Source organism: Callithrix jacchus, chromosome 7, assembly GCF_049354715.1.
Source record: "Callithrix jacchus isolate 240 chromosome 7, calJac240_pri, whole genome shotgun sequence".
Lineage (NCBI taxonomy): Eukaryota > Metazoa > Chordata > Mammalia > Primates > Cebidae > Callithrix > Callithrix jacchus.
In genome coordinates, this window is record NC_133508.1 from 98,494,349 (window position 1) to 98,512,124 (window position 17,776).

Consider the following 17,776-nt stretch of genomic DNA (forward strand, 5'->3'; position numbering starts at 1 on the left):
AACTTTGCCTGCAATTTTTGCTTCTTGTATTGAGTGGGTAGAAGAAGAGGACTTCCAGGTCAGAACTGTTTTAGCTATAGCAAAAAAGGTTTCCCTGTGTTAGCTAGTGTGTGTTCCCTCTTCTAGGAATTCATGGCCCTCTAAATGCAAGCAGACTGAAGCAGGCCCCTACAGAACTTGAAAGTAATGTCTGGTTGCCAGTGACATCAGAGTGCATGCTGGGTGTGGAGGGACAAGCCACTCCTCTGTATTCATTAGAGGGTCCCCAGGAACCTGGCAAGCTTTCTAAATGAAAGAAGGGGGAAAGGGTGTATGAACCCTATTAAGTTGCTGGTGTTGGTCCAGAAATAAGACATGTCTGTTAGTGATTACTGCTGGCCACTGGGAAGCAAAGTATAGTGGATGGCAAGGGGTGTGTGTGAGTCATATCTGAAGCAGGTGATGGAAGAAGAGGAATGCCTGGACATCTAGAGCTTGTCTGCCCATAGACAGTTGTGTTTTGTGCTAGCCTAGGTCAGGAAGAAGAAATCTTTTGGAAAAGTTTTGGAATGGCTGCTATACATTGAGCAACATTGGAAGAGTTTTTAAGTTCCAAGTTAGTATAGGTAGATGTATTTCGAGGTTTGTGAAATAGAATTAGAGTCACATTTTGAAATCACCTACTCTGATTTCCTAATTAGAACATGACCATATTTTATCATAATTAACATAAGGAAAGTATTTTCTCTGTAAGATTCTTAGCATGGTGTTTGAAAACATTCTTGGAGCAATTTCGTGCACATGCCTGGGTGTGGAATCTCCAGATGCGTAATTTATAACTATCCGTGTCTGTTTGTAATATGGCCAGGTGCTTATGAATGGGATAGATTTGCCTTCCTGGGTCCATTTGCTCCCTCTATAAAGGGCTTTGGTTTATTGCTATGTCGACAGCACAGGTTAAACTGCATTGTATCTGAAGCCTTCCTCACACTAAAGCAGGGTCACAGAAAGTACAGCATCAGCAGAGAAGGCAGCTGGGAGGAGAGGGGGAGCCAAAAGGGGAGGAAGAAGGTTGGTTAACTCTTGAATTTCCGACCTCTGCTGTTTCTTCTTAAACTGGCCTGCACATGGTATCTGGGATTAAAGTGTGCTATTCAGTACCTCCTATAAAATTCTTTCAGTTATTTGCTTATTTTCCCATACCTTCATATGTTCAAGTGAATCTGAAGTTTCATAATTACCTGTAAAGCATTAAAGCACAAAAACATAATTTAATTTTGTACATTTGGCATTCAGTGTCCAAGTTCAATGAGAGTGGGAGAACTGGAGATGGTGGCTCTGCATTGGATAATTGCTTTTCCAAAAGCACAAATGTCCTAAAGTTGGTTCATTAAGAGCTTTAAAAAGGCAGCTTTGAAATGCCCTGTTCATATTTTACATAGTATTTTTTATATAAGCTGTGATTCACAGCCCTGAAATTGTACGCTGTGTTCCATTCAATTTATTTCTATAATCAAAATGTATTCTATTCCACTGTGGCTTTGCTTCACAAATGCCTTACTTAACCCAGAATCTGAGTCTTCATAATGCTGGCCACAAAAATTCAATTCTTAAAAATCCAGATTTTCCACGCATCTGGATAAATGATGTCATGTAGGCCCAATGTTGGCATCTGGAACTGAATTTGTTTTTTTTTTGGTTTTTTTTTTTTTGGTTTTGCTAAATATTTGGCATCAACAGCTTAAATGTTTCTTACCATAGTGACACCTGCCACATTTGGCTTGAAGAAAGCCATTCCCAGTTGTCTAATGAGAAACTATGCTAATTGAGTTGTCATTTTCACACTCCCCCTCAAAAAAAGATATTTTGAGGTAAAAATTATGTGCTCTAAATATTTTAATTTCAAGGTATATATATTAACTCTTTCCTTAAATGGAGAACTATTTTCTGGAATCACTTAACATGTTAGATGTATGTAGATATAGATAATAAAAATAATAATATACCTTAAAAAATAAGTTCCCTTTCAAGAGGACAGCAGTTCAAAGGGGAATTTTGAGAAGAATTTTTCAAAACATAATTAGAACATGGTCTGCAGACTTCCTAGGCAAACTTGTGTTTTTCTATATTGATATCCTTGTTATAAGACATGACATTTATATTAATTAAATTACAGGAAAAGTTATCTGGGAAAACAAAATTTGGCTTTCTACCTCTGGAGAAATAAGAATTGAAGAGTCACCCAATCAGATACTTAAGCTTTCTAAATGTAGAATCAGTATCTTGTACATAAATCTATAAACAAAGGCAAAATAAAATGGCCTTTCTGTTCCCAAAGACCAGTTTCCAGTGGAAATTTCTTAAAATGCCTGAAGCATCATCTTGTAGAAGATGGAATTGATGGGGTCACTGTTTTTCCAAGTGGGTGGAAATTGAACCAATGCAGACATTGTAACTAGGCAGCTTTCAGACTATCATAAGACCTTTTTTAAGAAAAAGAGTTATTTGATTATATATTGTCTCTACTGGGCATTTTCTTTGTATTAAGTCCATCAAGTACTTGACGCAGCTTATCTTTATAGTCATCTAGTAGGATAGATCTCTACTTTATAGATGTGGAAGCTGAGACTAAGGAGATTGTTGATTTTCCCAAGGCTATGCCATAGTCAGGAGTGGAACAAGAATTTGCACCCAGTTCTGTCTGACTCCAAGGCCTGTGGTCTCTAACCACTGTATTATGTTACTGCTCATGAGCTGGTGAGCTCTTTTCCCAGGAGATATTCCAACAGAGACTGATGCTCACTTCTCAGGAATACTACTGGCAGATTCCCTGCTTTTATTCCTGAGATTGCATTAAAATCTAATCATTAGTGTATACCCCCAAAAATGGAAAGCAAAGTTTATCTGTTCACTCATAGTTGTAGCGGCATTCTCCACAATAGCCAAAAGGTGGAAGCAACCCAAGTTTCCATTAACAGATGAATGAATAAACAAAATGTGTTCTATATGTAAAATGGAATACTACTCATCCTTTAAAAGGAAGGAAATGCTGACATATGCCACAACATGGATGAAAACATGCTAAGTGAAATAAGCCAGTCACAACAAAATAAATACTGTATGATTCTACAGATGTGAGGGGTACCTAGAGTAGTCAAATTCATAGACATGGAAAGTAGAGTAGTGGCTTCCAGGGGCTCGGGGGAGGGCAGAATGGGGAGTTAGTGTTAAAGGGGTGCTGAGTTTCAGCTTTAAAAGATGAAAAGAGTTCTGGAGATGATTGCACAACAGTGTGAACATACTGAATCCCACTCAACTGGACACTCAGAAAAGGTTAAGATGGTAAATGTTATTTGTGTGTATTTCACTACAATTTTTAAAGTGTGATCATTAAGTAAGCTCTAAAGTCCTCTTCATCTCTTAGGTGAAAATTCTGTAAAACAGCACAGGACAAGTGGATTGTTTATCAGAGTAATCACGTGCTAACTGCTCCGAAAAGCACGAATTATTGTGCCCAGCTCATAGTGGGTACTCTGCATACATTGGTTGAGTCTAAATGATTCAGAAGGAACTTTACAAAATAATGACTTTTTCTTATTACATTCATAATACATGTTAATTGTGGAAAATACAGATGAGAAAAATAATAAAAATCACTTGTAGTCCTGTTAACATTTCTATATAAATCCATTCAGAATGTTTCTATGCATACAAATATATTGCAAAAAGAGAGATCATATTATATACACTGTTTGGTAGCCTGCTGTTTCTTCCCCTTAACAATATATTATGGCCTTCTTTCCATGTAAATTGGAAAAATTGAATATTGGCTTTTATTGCACCTATTCATCATCTGTAATGATTGGTAGAGAAAGATAACATGGATAATTGAAAGCCATTTTTCCTCCTCTTTCCCTTCTAGTCTATTTTGTTTCTCCAGAGAATTCCTCCCTTGACTGAAACAGAATTGCCTTCTCTTTAGCCTTGCCTTGAGCTAGTTTTCTTTCAAACTGCCTTCCAATTGCATTGTATATCTCGCCCTGGCTTTCGGCTTTGTTCGAATATTCCTGCCGAGTTATATATTCCATTCTTCCACCTCACTTGTCTGCCACCTTTGCTACCATCATTTGCCTCTCATTTTTTTCCTCCTTCTCCATGTTGTCACTGATCATTGAGATGAGAGGTGGCCACCTCCCTACAGTCTTTAGAACACCCATTGATTCCGAGAAACTGGCCCCTCGTCCCACCTTGAATCTCTTATTTTCCAACATTGTCCCATGACAGCTGATATTAACATATAGAAAGGTCTCTGGGGCATACAGTATTTACTTCACTTTAGACACTGTTCACGTGCCCTGCACGCCCACTGTGAATGATAGAATGTAATAATAGAGAACATGCCATTGTTTCAAATAGCAGAAAGCAAATGGCCATTTCAATTGCATCCCATAACTTAATCTGATCCCTGAAAATGAGAACCATTAAGAAGAGGCATTTATTTAAAGAAAAAAAGTTAATATTTCATCATCAAGTAATAAATAGAAATACCAATTTCCACACAGGAGGACTGAGCAAAGAACTCATTTTGATTCAGGTTCTAGTTTAATCAAAAGGTTTAAATAAAATGCTTAACCTGCAGAACTCCAATGAGGACTAATTCTTTAAAATGAAAAATGAGTGCAAACAATATTAAAAACAGGCATTTCCTCCTTACCACCCAAATCTATCACTGTTCTGCATCAACAGAATTGTGGTATCTGAAATGCTATTTAAAACCAAATTACCATTTGGACTATTAGAAGAATCGCTTGGCATGGCATGGGCCTGATTTGTTGACAAAAAGGCACAGGTGCTATAACCTTTGCTTAATAAATCATTTAGCTGCCTGACTTGCAAGCAGTGTGATTGCCTTTGCCTCATGAAATTTACAAATGTATGCACCAGCCACACACTTCACTGTGCTGGAAGCCAACTGATCTGGAGAGGTCCTTGCGTAGCTAAATTATGGGCATGACACCCATTGTCTGCCTCTGGTGGGGGTACACCTGGAATGGGGGAGGTAGAAATCATGAAGAGTGTTTTGAGCTGTTTCCATTGTATGTGTCATATTCCTGAAGCTCCACCTGAGAAACCAAATCTTAGGCCATCTGCAGAACTCTTGGTAAGTTCCTTTCTTCAGTCATTTCACGTTTACTCCATTGCTTGGTACAGCCTCAACACCTACGAATTACAGGGAATAAAAACTCTCCTCAAGTTGTTTAAAGTCTAGCAGAGGAAACAAATGTGAAGAAATAATAGTAATGACAACATCAGTATCAAAAATGCGCTGTGATACCGGTACTGTAAGGATTTGTCTAAGCGGCTTTAAGACCACAGAGTTGGGTATAAGAACTTTCCAGGCCGGGCACGGTGGCTCAAGCCTGTAATCCCAGCACTTTGGGAGGCTGAGGTGGGTGGATCACGAGGTCAAGAGATCGAGACCATCCTGGTCAACATGGTGAAACCCTGTCTCTACTAAAAATGCAGAAAATTAGCTGGGCATGGTGGCGCGTGCCTATAATCCCAGCTACTCAGGAGGCTGAGGCAGGAGAATTGCCTGAACCCAGGAGGCGGAGGTTGCAGTGAGCCGAGATCGCGCCATTGCACTCCAGCCTGGGTAACAAAAGCTGGGTACCAAGAGCAAAACTCCGTCTCAAAAAAAAAAAAAAAAAAGAACTTTCCAAAGAGTGGAAGTGGCAGAAGAGGCTGGATAGTTTTTCCTTCCTTGTCCTTATCTAGCTTGGACCTGATGATGTGGTTCTTGTACACTAGACTTGTTTTTTCTCTACTTTAAATTTTTGCCAATCAGTTGGTAAATTGTGTTTTAGCCCATCCCAATAAGAGAGACATGTTCAGTTCTGTCTTCTCTGGAACAGATAAAATTAGAATGCTTGACTGCTCTACAAGGCTCAGCCAATAACCCCTTCACCTGTCACTTCCAAGAAACAGCCCCTCCTGATAGTATATCCTCACCTGCCCATGGAAGCGCACTTGAGATTGCATTTCAGTTAGCTGAAGCCATTTCCTGCCTCCTGCCCACCCTAACAAGCTGCCTGGGTGTAGAAGATTAGGTACCACATAGAAGTTCAAGGAGCAGCTGGAGAATTACAAAGGCAAGAAACTCAGATTTCCTTAAAGGAAAAAATATATATATATAAAATAAATATAAATATATAATATATATAATTATATATTATATGTTATATAAATGTAAATATATATATATTTTATATATTTATATATTCATTTTATATTTATAATTTATGTGTTATAATACTTTATATATGACATACAATATATTTCATTATAATATATATTTTATATATATTTATATAACATAAATATATATTTCACTATTATATATATTTTGTGTTATAAATATATGTATTTTATCATATAATATATATATTTTATATATAATATATAATATAAATTAATATTAACATTTATTATATAAATATGTATATGTCCCACCCCCCGCAACCCTACCTCATCTTCTAGTTAGAAGTGGATTTGAGCATTTCAGTTTCAAGCCCACACAGCTGAAAACTCCCAAGATTAGAGAGGAATGGCAGATAAAATTCCATTTTCTCCTGACTTTGAGCCAAGTTAAAAGTCTGATTGGCCAAATGAGTATTCTACAGTGCCCATGCATGCTACGTTCTGTGCCTACACTCGCTTCAATACTCAAGAGTCCTCTAAGTTTGGTGCTGCATCCTTTTTACAGATGAGGAAACCGAAGTTTCCAAAGAGTAAATTTGTCCATGGTAATTGAGGTAGCTGAGATTTGAACTAGTCAGTCTACAAAACTTCTGGTTTTGCCAAATATTACCTGCATCCCCGGTTGTTTGTAGTAAAAGGTTCCTGACCATTTTCTCTTTAAAAGAGTCTATGATTGACTCACACTCCTATATTGGAATCAGAGGCCTTGAAGTCAGTCCCAGTGCTCCCTGGCTCCAGTGGGACTGTGCTGAACTTGGTTCTTGAAGATCTGCCCTGGTTTCCTGTTAGTTCATGTCTCCGTAAAACCAAGACTGAATTCATTCTCTCATCCTGCCTGGGAAGAAGACCGTTACTAATGATACTGCATCTGTGAGAACAGCTAGCCTGTCCAGAGACCACATAGCAGAGCAGCTAAGATAACTCCTTTATTTTCAGATTTTAGTTGAAGCCGTATTCCATCATTTAGAAGCATTCTGTGTGTTTCATTTTTTTTGTTGTTGGTTTCTTTTTTTCACAGTAATTCAATTTATCTAGTCTAGGGTTTTAACTGTAAAATAGTGAAAATAGTGAGATATAAAATAAGCGTGTGTATACACATACACGCACACACACCTCCTGTAGTTTTGAGTCTTAAATTCTGTCAGTGTAGAAAAAGTGTTTAACACCTAATGAACACCTGACAAATGGTAGCTTTCATTGTTTGGTTGATAGCTAAACTCTTACTTTCTGGATTACAAAGTATTTTCTCATTTGATCATAAGAGTTATCCTTTAGATAAGTTCATGTCCTTTGCAGAGACATGGATGAAACTGGAAACCATTATTCTCAGCAAACTTACACAAGAACAGAAAACCAAACACCACATGTTCTCACTCATGTGAACCATGAGAACACATGGACACAGGGAGGGGAACATCACACACCGGTGCCTGAGGGGTGCAGGGCTAGGGGAGGGATAGCAGAGGGTGGGGGGATTGGGGAGGGATAGCATTAGAAGAAATACCAAATGTAGATGACAGGATAACGGATGCAGCAAACCACCACCATGGCACGTGTATACCTATGTAACAAACCTGCACAATCTGCACATGTACCCCAGAACTTAAAGTATAATAAATAAGTTAATTAAAAATTTTTTTTAAAAGTTATCCTTTGAAGTAGGCAGAGCTATTATTATTGTTATCCCCCACTATATAGATTTTAAAACTGAAGTTTAAAGAAGGGAAGTGACTTTCCTAGAACCACATATCCAGAGGTCAGTAAAGCCAGGACACAAACCCAATTTTGATTCCACATGTCCTATCAAGGAAGGACTTGTATGTGAGCAATTCAGCACAGGCTGCTCTGTGATCCAAACCTACTTACCAAAAGCAGCCATCAAGCAAATGAGGAAGCCTCTGCCTACACCCTGCAAGATCCTAACTCTGTAGGTTGTTCATTGAGCATCAGCCCTAAGGGTGCCTGAAAAGCCTGTTTAAGTGGAGCATGGCTAACCTTCCCTTGCACAGGCAGCAGCCTAAGTGAACCATTTCTCCCCTTACGCTAAGTTGTGTCCCAGAAGGACCTTCCCAAGAGAAGACAATGTTTCTGAGAGTGGTAAGGACTGGCAGAAAGTAAATGCACTCCCCAGAATCTAAAGGCAAAGGAGGTGCCTAAATTGAGGTGGTGCCTGGTCACTTTTTTCTTGTATGTTCTCAGCTCCAGTAGCAGGTGTTGAATAGTAAGCAACACCTCGCAGAGATGAGTTACTCATGCCGTCTGCTTCCCCTCCCTCCGTACTACTGTGGGCAGGAGTGAATCGTCCCAGCTTCCCCAGCTCCCACACCAACCTGTAAGTTCTTGACACATTCTCTTCACATACACTTGGCGGCTGACTCACTGACAGGCTATGAGACACTCTTAAAATAAATTTTTCAGTAAACAGAGTCTTTGTCTTTCAAGTTTTAATTTGCCAGCATGTTGTAGACATGCTTGGCCACAAACTTCACTTCTGGACAAAGTTAGAGCCATTAGTTCTAGATAGTGGTCACCTTTTCTCAAAGTTCCTGTTCTTCCTGTCACCTTTAAGTGTATGTTTTGATTTTGATTTAGCCTTTTTGTTTGTTTGGGTTTTGCTTTGCTCCACAAAGATTTGGGGGATCTTAGTTGAAACAAGTTGATGATGATTGTAATCATTAAGGTCTCTACCATAGTATCTGGAACACAATAGGTGCTCAGTAAATACTGCTTCCCTTCTTGATTTTTTTGTTTTTTAGCATTAAAATGAGAGCAATGGCAATAGAGAAGGGGAAAGTGAAAAAGATTTCACAGGAAATTTTATGGGGGAAGAAGGGAAAAGACTAAAAATCTGCTATCCATTAAATTAGCACTTGGAATTGTGGGAAAGGGAGGACAAAATGTCGGGGAATGGGTTGGAAAAAGGAGCTGTGAGTTGCTGGAGAGAACTGACAGGAAATAGATCAGAAGTTGATGATAGGCTTGCAGGAAGTTAGAAAACCATAGTGCCAAGTGCAGAAACACCATCAACATTTCTAGCTTTTAGATGGGTCTCATGACAATGCTTGTGATCAGTGACATTCCAGGATACTCAGGGAAATGTACTGGGTACTCAGCAGGTTTCTCTGGGAGAACAGGAGGAAAAGTCATGATTTGAGGAGCAGGACAGACCTGTTCTCATATCCTGGCTGTGCCGTTTATCTGAGTGGTCTTGGGTATCTTACCCTGTAAAATTCAGCTTTCTCATCTGTGAAATGAAGGCAATAGTAGTATCTACCTAACAGAAAAAAAAAACCCAATTAAGTGTGATTTAAGCCGGTCAGGATTATTTTTCTCATGTAACAAGAAATCTGTGAGTGAATGGTGGTTGGCATTGTTTCAGTGCTGCATGAGACCAGCAGGAACCCATGCCCTTCCAACATTCTGCTCTGCCTTCCGCGGTATGCTGCCTTTTCAGCCTCATACTTAGAGCCTCTGACTGCAGCTCCAAATAACATAGTCACATCATACCTTATTTTCCCTCTAATATCAGGGAAAAGGCCCTGCTATTCCTTCCCTGCACCCTGCTAGCAAATTTCTATGTAGGTCTCATTGGCTAGACCTGGGTCACATTTTAATCTCTAGCTGCAAAGAACGTTGAGAAAATCAGCAGAAGATTATCTTGATTGGCTCAAATCATGGCCCATCACCCAGCACCAGTCACATTTGCCTCTCTAAACAAAACTGTCCCAAGGAAGAGAGGGCAATAGCTAGTGAACAGGAAGTTAACAGGATCTGCCATATTCTTTTTTCCCATTCCCTGATAGGTTTCATGCACTTTTCAACTCCAGTAGTTGCACTTGACCGTCTTGTCTCTGAAATCTTGCTTCTTTCTCTGCCTTTCCTCTGCACACTCCCTGTGTGTTTAGGAGACGTGTATACTGTGTGTGTGACTGTGCAGAGGGCATTTCTTTTCAGCCTCTGAGGTCCAGGATTTGGGCAGAAGTCCTGGTGTTTTGTGCAGACCAGCTCCCGTGGGGTTGGGTCACTGTGTACTGGTTAAACATGGACTCTGAAAAAGCCTAGTTGGAGGATATGTGCCTTTGTGATTACAGGGGAGCTCTGTGAAACCGTGCCCCCCGGGTGCCCTCCCAGGTGCTTACCAAACAGGCAGCAATAGGTTCTGGGTTTCTCTTTTATGACTTGGAACCAGATGCTTCCTTTGCAAAAGAAATGAGCCTGGTTTTGCAGAGCTTAAGTCAACATGAGTTCAGAGAACAGGAAAATGAGTTGACCAGCCCTGCTGCATGAACTCTGAGGAGAGAACGCAATACAGGTGGTGTTCTCACTGTCCACGAAGGCCTTGGCTTGTGAAAATCCCATGCCCAAGCAATTGGCCTTACCGAGTATTTCTGCACTGTAAATAGTGACTGTTCACATGAGGAAAGGATTAAGCATTAGGAATCCTTTTGGACGCAGGCTTTCTCGGGGCTTCTAATGAGTCTGAGGCCCTGAAAGTTCCACTGACACACACAGTTGCAGGGCCAGAGCTTGTTGTCTAATGTGAGATCCATCAAAAATCTCACGCGAGGCCTCAGTGATTCTTCCTGTCCACTTGTCTCACACCTGCCTGCTTACCTTCCTGTTTGTTTAGTGAGGATTTAGGCAGATTCTTTGAACAGTGCCCTGTCTTTTGGGGATATAGCTTTTCACTTGATCTTAGCCAAAAGGCCGAGAAGCAATAGGATATAGCCTTTCAATGGAGTCTATTCATTGAATTACATTCCACAGCATACGCCTCCCCCAAAATATTTGCATGAGAATTTTTCTTCAGGCCTCACATTGCTTCCTTTACAGCAGAGATGAAATAACTTAGCACTTGTAATTGGCTTTGCACTTTCCAAATGCTTTACACATTTAACTAATGAGTCACATGAGCTTGTGATAAGCTGATCCCTTGTCTTGGAGCAGGGACACTAGGTTAGGACAGGCTGTCCCGGCCCTGTGTTCCTCACCCTCAGCACCCTCCTTCCCCAGAGCCTGAATGTGTTGGGATAATGGGGATGTCAGCTGTGCACAGTCGTTCTCAGCACAGGGCAACCTCAGACCCTCACAGTCCTGCCTTAATAATGTGGGAAGCACCCTTTGCTGCCCTCCAAGACTTGAATATGCTGCGTATCTCCTGCTGCCTTGACTAGTGAAGGGAAACAGAAGGCCAGCCCTCATGACATATAGCTTCTGCACCTCTCAGGCACAGTCCTCCTTCCACTGATCCCTGGCAGTGTGTCCCTGTGTATATGGGGAAGGAGTGGCACTGAGGAGATAGAAGAACAACACAGTAGGTCTAATAAGGGAACTGACCATAGTAGGGATCTGTGCATCTTGGTACACAGAGAAACTAGGAGTCAAAATACCTGGATTCCTATCTCATCTCTCCCACCCACCAGCTGCATAAATTGATCTTAGGTAGGAGAAAGAAGCCAGAATTTATTAAATACCTACTATGTTCCTGGTACCACACTAAGCTGGAAGGGAGGCTAAAGAGATGAATGATCCAATCCCTGCCATACATAACTCACAGAAAGAAAAGCAAAAAAACTAAAACGTTTTCGCTGGGCACAGTGGCTCACACCTCTAATCCCAACACTTTGGAAGGTCGAGATGGGCAGATCATCTAAGGTAATGATTTCAAGACCAGCCTAGACAATATGGTAAAACTCTGTCTCTACTGAAAATACAAAAATTAGCTGGGCATGGTGGCCAGCACCTGTAATCCCAGCTACTCGGGAAGCTGAGGCAGGAAAATCGATTGAACCCAGGAGGCAGAGGTTGCAGTGAGCTGAGATTGTACCACTGCACTTTAGCCTGGGCGACAGAGTAAGACCCCATCTGAAAAAAAAAAAAAAAAAGAAAGAAAGAAAGACAAACTAAGACATGATTGGTGAAGTAATTGAAATAGGTATAATCCATACAGAAGAGTAGATAACTAACTCTGGGGAGAACCGTGGAGCCCATGGAAGATATGCCCCAGGAGAAAGTGGTTTTGAAGGAGACAGATATACTTGGTTGGGAGAACATTCCAGACCAGGCAGGAGGAACAGTGCATATAAAGGAACAGCAGTGTGCGTCTGAAGAACTTGGTCCTGTTTGGTGTGTCTCCGTTTACACCAGATGGCAGAAAATGTTGAGTAATGAGGCTGGGATGTTAGACGAATACGTACCTTTATTCAGGGGTAGTAAAGCACTTGGACTCTATTCTGTGGGAAATGGGAAGCAGGTGATGAGCACAGTGGGATCTCTGTATGTGAAGAACCCTCTGCCTTGCTTGGTTCAATCCTCATGAGATACAGCGAGTAGTAGCATTAATACCTATGGTCATGAGGTAGCTTCCTCTTCTGGGCAGCATAATGTAGTGAAAAAAATATAAGCTTTGGAGGCAGACAGACCTGAGTTTGACTGGTCTCAGGATGTGACCTTGGAATGATTTTTAGCCTTTCTGACCCTCAGTTGTCACACCTATATAACATTATAAATGAATGCTTGCATTCCACTTAGAGTCGTGTAAAGACTCAGTCTGGTTAGGATGGAAAGCCTCCAGCACCCTGTCCGGACAATGTGTGCTGCTGCTTTCAGCCCTCAGGAGTGAACCTCTGTGAGCATTGGAGGCAGGGTGCTGCTCATTTATATTTAGGGCAAGGGGCCTGTGACCACGAAGAAGAAACAGGAATGGTAATATGCCGAGCATCCCAGAGGTAATCTGGTAGCATTCTCCCTGAGCTGAGTCTCTTCTTACCCCATCCTCCCATGTCTGTTTTCCATAATTTGTGCCATTAATTCTCTCATTAGCCAGTGGAGTGATATTTATGTATTAAGATCATACTTAGCATACTCCCAAAGAGCAAGTTAGAGTTCCACTAACATCGGCAGTTTCTGGTTGTAAGTATAAATTCACAGAGGAATCCATACAGAGAGTTTCTATGTGTCTTCTAATTTCGTAAAATGGTTAAATTGTATGCTGGATGAGGGAGGGAAGAAAAAAAAATCCCAGTGCAAAAACAAGTTCTGAACCTAGGAGCACAGTTTCTGAATGTTTATTTTGTCAGATACACAGCTGACATGATTAGTTCTAATGGGGTGGTGATCCTCATTGAATTGCAGATTGGTATGAGTGACTGAAATACCGCAGGGACTTAAATAAGTGGTGCATACGGTATTACTTAGGCTGCATCCTTTAGCCAAGGTAAAGACTTCGTTTTCTGTCTGTTCCTAACACACACACACACACACACACACACACACGCACACCCCTGATACACACACTCACACACACACACCTGATACATATGCATCCATCTAGTCCAGAAGCTCCACACTGAACATTAATTACCTATCTAGAGTAAGGCTGCTGGCCTTCACTTCCTTCCCTTTGCCCTGTGTTACCTGAGTGCAACCCCAAACTCCCACATTCTCCAGTGCATATAATGGTGTATCAGATTAGTCTGCCTTGCTGCTGCGTCAAGACCCAGATCAATTTATTGACTCTGCCAGAGTGGCTGGTACAGTAATTGTTACAAGAGAAGAATAGAAAGTGAGAACGTGTACACATGAAAAATAAAAATGACGTTTTGTTCTCTCCTACCCCCTCCCCCCCTTTTTTTGCCTCATAGATCTTTATGTGTTTACACAGCAGAGAGCACTTTACTTAAGTTAATCAGCTCCTTCTACATTATTAATTGTGACAAGGTGCCACATGACAGGATGAGTATTATGGGAAGCATCGATCTCACTCCGATGGTGCGGACCTGGGCAGGTTTGGTATTCCTCTCCCTATCTCTCTGCTTTGGGGTCCCATCAAATCACATTTCCCTGATTGACAACACAGAATGCCTCCCATCAATACCATTGATTTTGTGAAAAGGACAAGGAACATTTTTCAACTGGAGAGAGATGAATTGTGGTGATGGGAAAGAGAGCATCTTAGAAATCTTTCCGTTTAGAAACCTAAATTGGGAACTAAGGTATTATTGACATCCCAAATACTAGCGTAATTTGTACCCCCTGAAAAATGATATGAGGAGAAACTTATTACAAATGAAAAATAGACTTAGTGGAGGCCAGCGATGAACCTGAGGACATAATGACTGTTTTTAAAAGGCCACCTGCTAATTTTTTGTGAGGAATTTTTGGTTAAGTGCACATCTTTGAAAGACATTTCATTAAAGTTCAACTTTCATGGCTTATACCTGTAGACCCTAACATAAATCCTGTGTGAACGGACAAAACTGAGTGGGTGTCATTTGTGACCTGGAAATAAAAGGTCAACCATTGAATTTATAGCTTTTTTAGTGAAAAGAACATAAAGATTCCTGCCAACTGGAGTCAATCCATATTTTAATGTTTCCTAGTTAAGATTATAAAATCAAGGGATTAGGATCGTGCTGCTCAGTGAAGGTCAAAACTTAAATGTGATGGGCTAAGTGTCATTCCCAAGGGGCAGAAGTTAATATTTCAAAAACCATTTCTACCACTGGCAGTCAAGAAATGAATTGTCCATGATCATTAAGCAAGGTAAGGGGAATCCCACTATCATTACTAAATTTAATGATGATTATTATACTAATCAACTATATTATTAAATTACTCTGCTGTTCTGTAATGTCCCCAAACAGTAATAGTGAATTGATTGCTACCAAATAATTCTCATATACAGTTGAGAACAAGTTGAGATGGAGGATCATGGATGAAGACCTCCTTTTGAGGAAAGAAGTTGTGGCTATTTTACGGATAACGGTGATACTGGACAGCATTCTTTTAAGAGGAGTGGTATCACAGACCTATTATTAAGTATAATTCATCAGTACCTATTTTTTAATTACACAAAAAATGAACATGTGTTTCTCTTTATTGTGGGTTTTTTTCTCTTTCAGATTTTTGTATCCTCCTCCCCACTTTTTTTTTTTTTTTTTGAAAAAGAATATCTATTTTGCCAGATTCCTTTTTCCACAAATTTCTTGAGCTCTGAATATCATCTACTTTGGATTTTTATGAAGAGGGAAGAAAGGCTATTTAAATGTCTTCATATGATGACTCAGACACATGTGCCCTGTACCATTTTCAAATCCATTTTAAGATGCCGGTATTTTTCAAAGTTTTAGAAACATACAACACTGAACCTGGTAATTTCCTTAAAGATTATCTACTCCAGACTCCCATCATTTTTTCAGACACAACTCTAAGAGTATTTTGGAATAAAGTGCATATCATTTTAATAAAGTAGCATCTCCAGATAAGAGGGCCAAAGCCTGGGGAGCTGAAACAACTTGTAAAGCCTCAAAGCTAATCTGAGACAGAGCAGGACTGAGATGCAAGGACCTGATATGAAGGAGGGAGGGGACTAGTGGTTGTATTTGTGGCTTAGAAAATGGGTGGGTGGTTTCCATTTTACAAAGGTGTTTTATAAAAGCCCAATGTCCATTAGACTGACTCAAATACATTGGAATTCCAAGGAACAAATGCATGTAATTCAAAAGTTCACTTTGCAAGATTTACTTTCATAGACTGACATGCAGCAGGGGTGTGGGGTGTGTGTGTGTGTGTGTGTGTGTGTGTGTGTGTGTGTGTGTCCTGTGCTTCTGTCTATGCTCCTGGGCAGCTTTTTGTTGCATACTTTTCTATCTTCTATTCTTCACAGTGCAGACAAAGGTCAAAATTCCCATCCACCTTCACAGGCAAACACTTTATTTAAAGTGCCTCTACATGCGGCAGGTCGTGGGGAGGACCTTTGATTTAAAGTTCACCATTTACATTTGTAATTTTGACTAATTTCTGTGCTAGCATTAATTAAATTGAAATTATTTAATTAGAATAAAACTAAAATTGATCATTAGGATTAATTTAACCTGATAGGCTTTGTGTGCCTTTCTAGACAAATATTATGAAATAGAGTGATAATGAAGCAGTGAGAGGTATAATTTCACATCTTATAATGATTTTAGCATCTACCAGTTGTTCGCTCTGCTATCTGGATAATGCCGAATGTTGCTCTTTGTTATATCATTCCCATTTAACTAGGGCCTCGCTGTATCTCGTAGATGGCCTCTTCCCAAGTGTTTTTCTCCTGTCTTGAAGTCTAAAGATGTAGCATACTCCCTTCACACCACCCCCATTCACATCATTGTTCCTTTTCCCTTACCCCCACTGTCTTCCAGGAAGGCAGTTTGCTTGGCTGGTCCCTTGGGCCCTGCGTCGCAGTGACCTTTGTAAGCCAAGAACTGCTGGATGAAACTCCTTCTGGAATTCACTAATGCTCCTCAGCCTTGGGGTCAATAGTGTCAACTCTGGACTATCCCTCGCACCCCTTCCTGGCTGCTTGCTTTGAGTTGGAAGCAGGCATGGAATGAAGCCCCGATGAGGGATGCCACGTGCTGAGTAGGTAACTCTAAGGGAGTACAGGAGAGAAGCGTTGCTCCTCCCGGTGCCAGATTCGCTTCCAGAAACTAGCTTCCCTTCTTCATACCACACCTTCCATACAGCTTGATCAAGCAAGCACGCTTCCAAAGGTCGTGCCCTCTGTTTCTTAAAGAAAGTTATAGGTGAATGAGACTACTATTTTACCCAAAGAATCAGCATAAATGAAATGAGATTAGATCTGAATCTACCTACCCACACATGAACAAGTATCTTGAGTGAAACTATGAGTTTCACTTTGAAATATCAACTATTATATCAACTATCAAATTGTCTTCAAAACCATTAGGACCCACATGGATAAATTAAATCCCCGGGAAAATCTGCAAACCATTTTAAGTTTCAAATTTCTCCCATTCACCATTTTGTCAGAGTTGCTTTAAAAAAAAAAAAAAAAGTGACATTAGCAGTTATGTTTAATAGACTTCCTATAGCAGCCCTTATTGGCAGGGATCCAAAGGACAGTGGAAAACGAACCAAAGTTTGAAAAATATGTATGAGAAAGAAAGAATTAAAATTACACAAAAGAAAAACACGTGATTTTCAGTCATTTGGAGTTGACTGACCAATGAGAAATTATCTCTTATGCAAATTGTCTTCTTTCTGGAAATCAGCCCATCAGTCCTGGCTAAAGGCTGAGAAACAGTTAGAGGTGTAAGCCCCAATTCCACCCAATCACTGTAACTAAACAGCTGCTCCCAAAGAAACCAGTTTTATCATTCGTTTCTGCAGAGCATCATCTGAGTGGATTCCGCTTTCATTCATGTCCTTATCCAGTAGAGGAAATTTCTGATTTTTGCAGCAGAGGGTTTTATTTAGAAGCGTATTCACATTTAATTTGGTTTTAGAAAACCCTTAATGTTTTTTAGCATTGAACTAGGTTGAGTTCAGGGGATTAAGGAAATAGACTAAAAGCTTTGCATATAGCTAGCATACTCATGCTATTATTGAACTTATCCAAGAAAAGTGACAGCTCATTATTACACTAGGGCAACTAAAGACCATGATCTAGCACATGAACATGAGGTTTCTGCCTTCCCCAAGGCAGAGAGGATTCCCCTTCCCCCACCTCGACAACTCCAAAAATAAAAAA

The 17,776-nt window shown here is 40.3% G+C and overlaps 1 protein-coding gene across 6 annotated transcripts in view; it reads left to right on the forward strand.

Annotated features, from left to right (window-relative positions):
- The window catches only part of NFIA (nuclear factor I A), a 394,588-nt gene that overhangs the window by 356,976 nt on the left and 19,836 nt on the right, over nucleotides 1-17,776 (forward strand). The window lies entirely within an intron of this gene.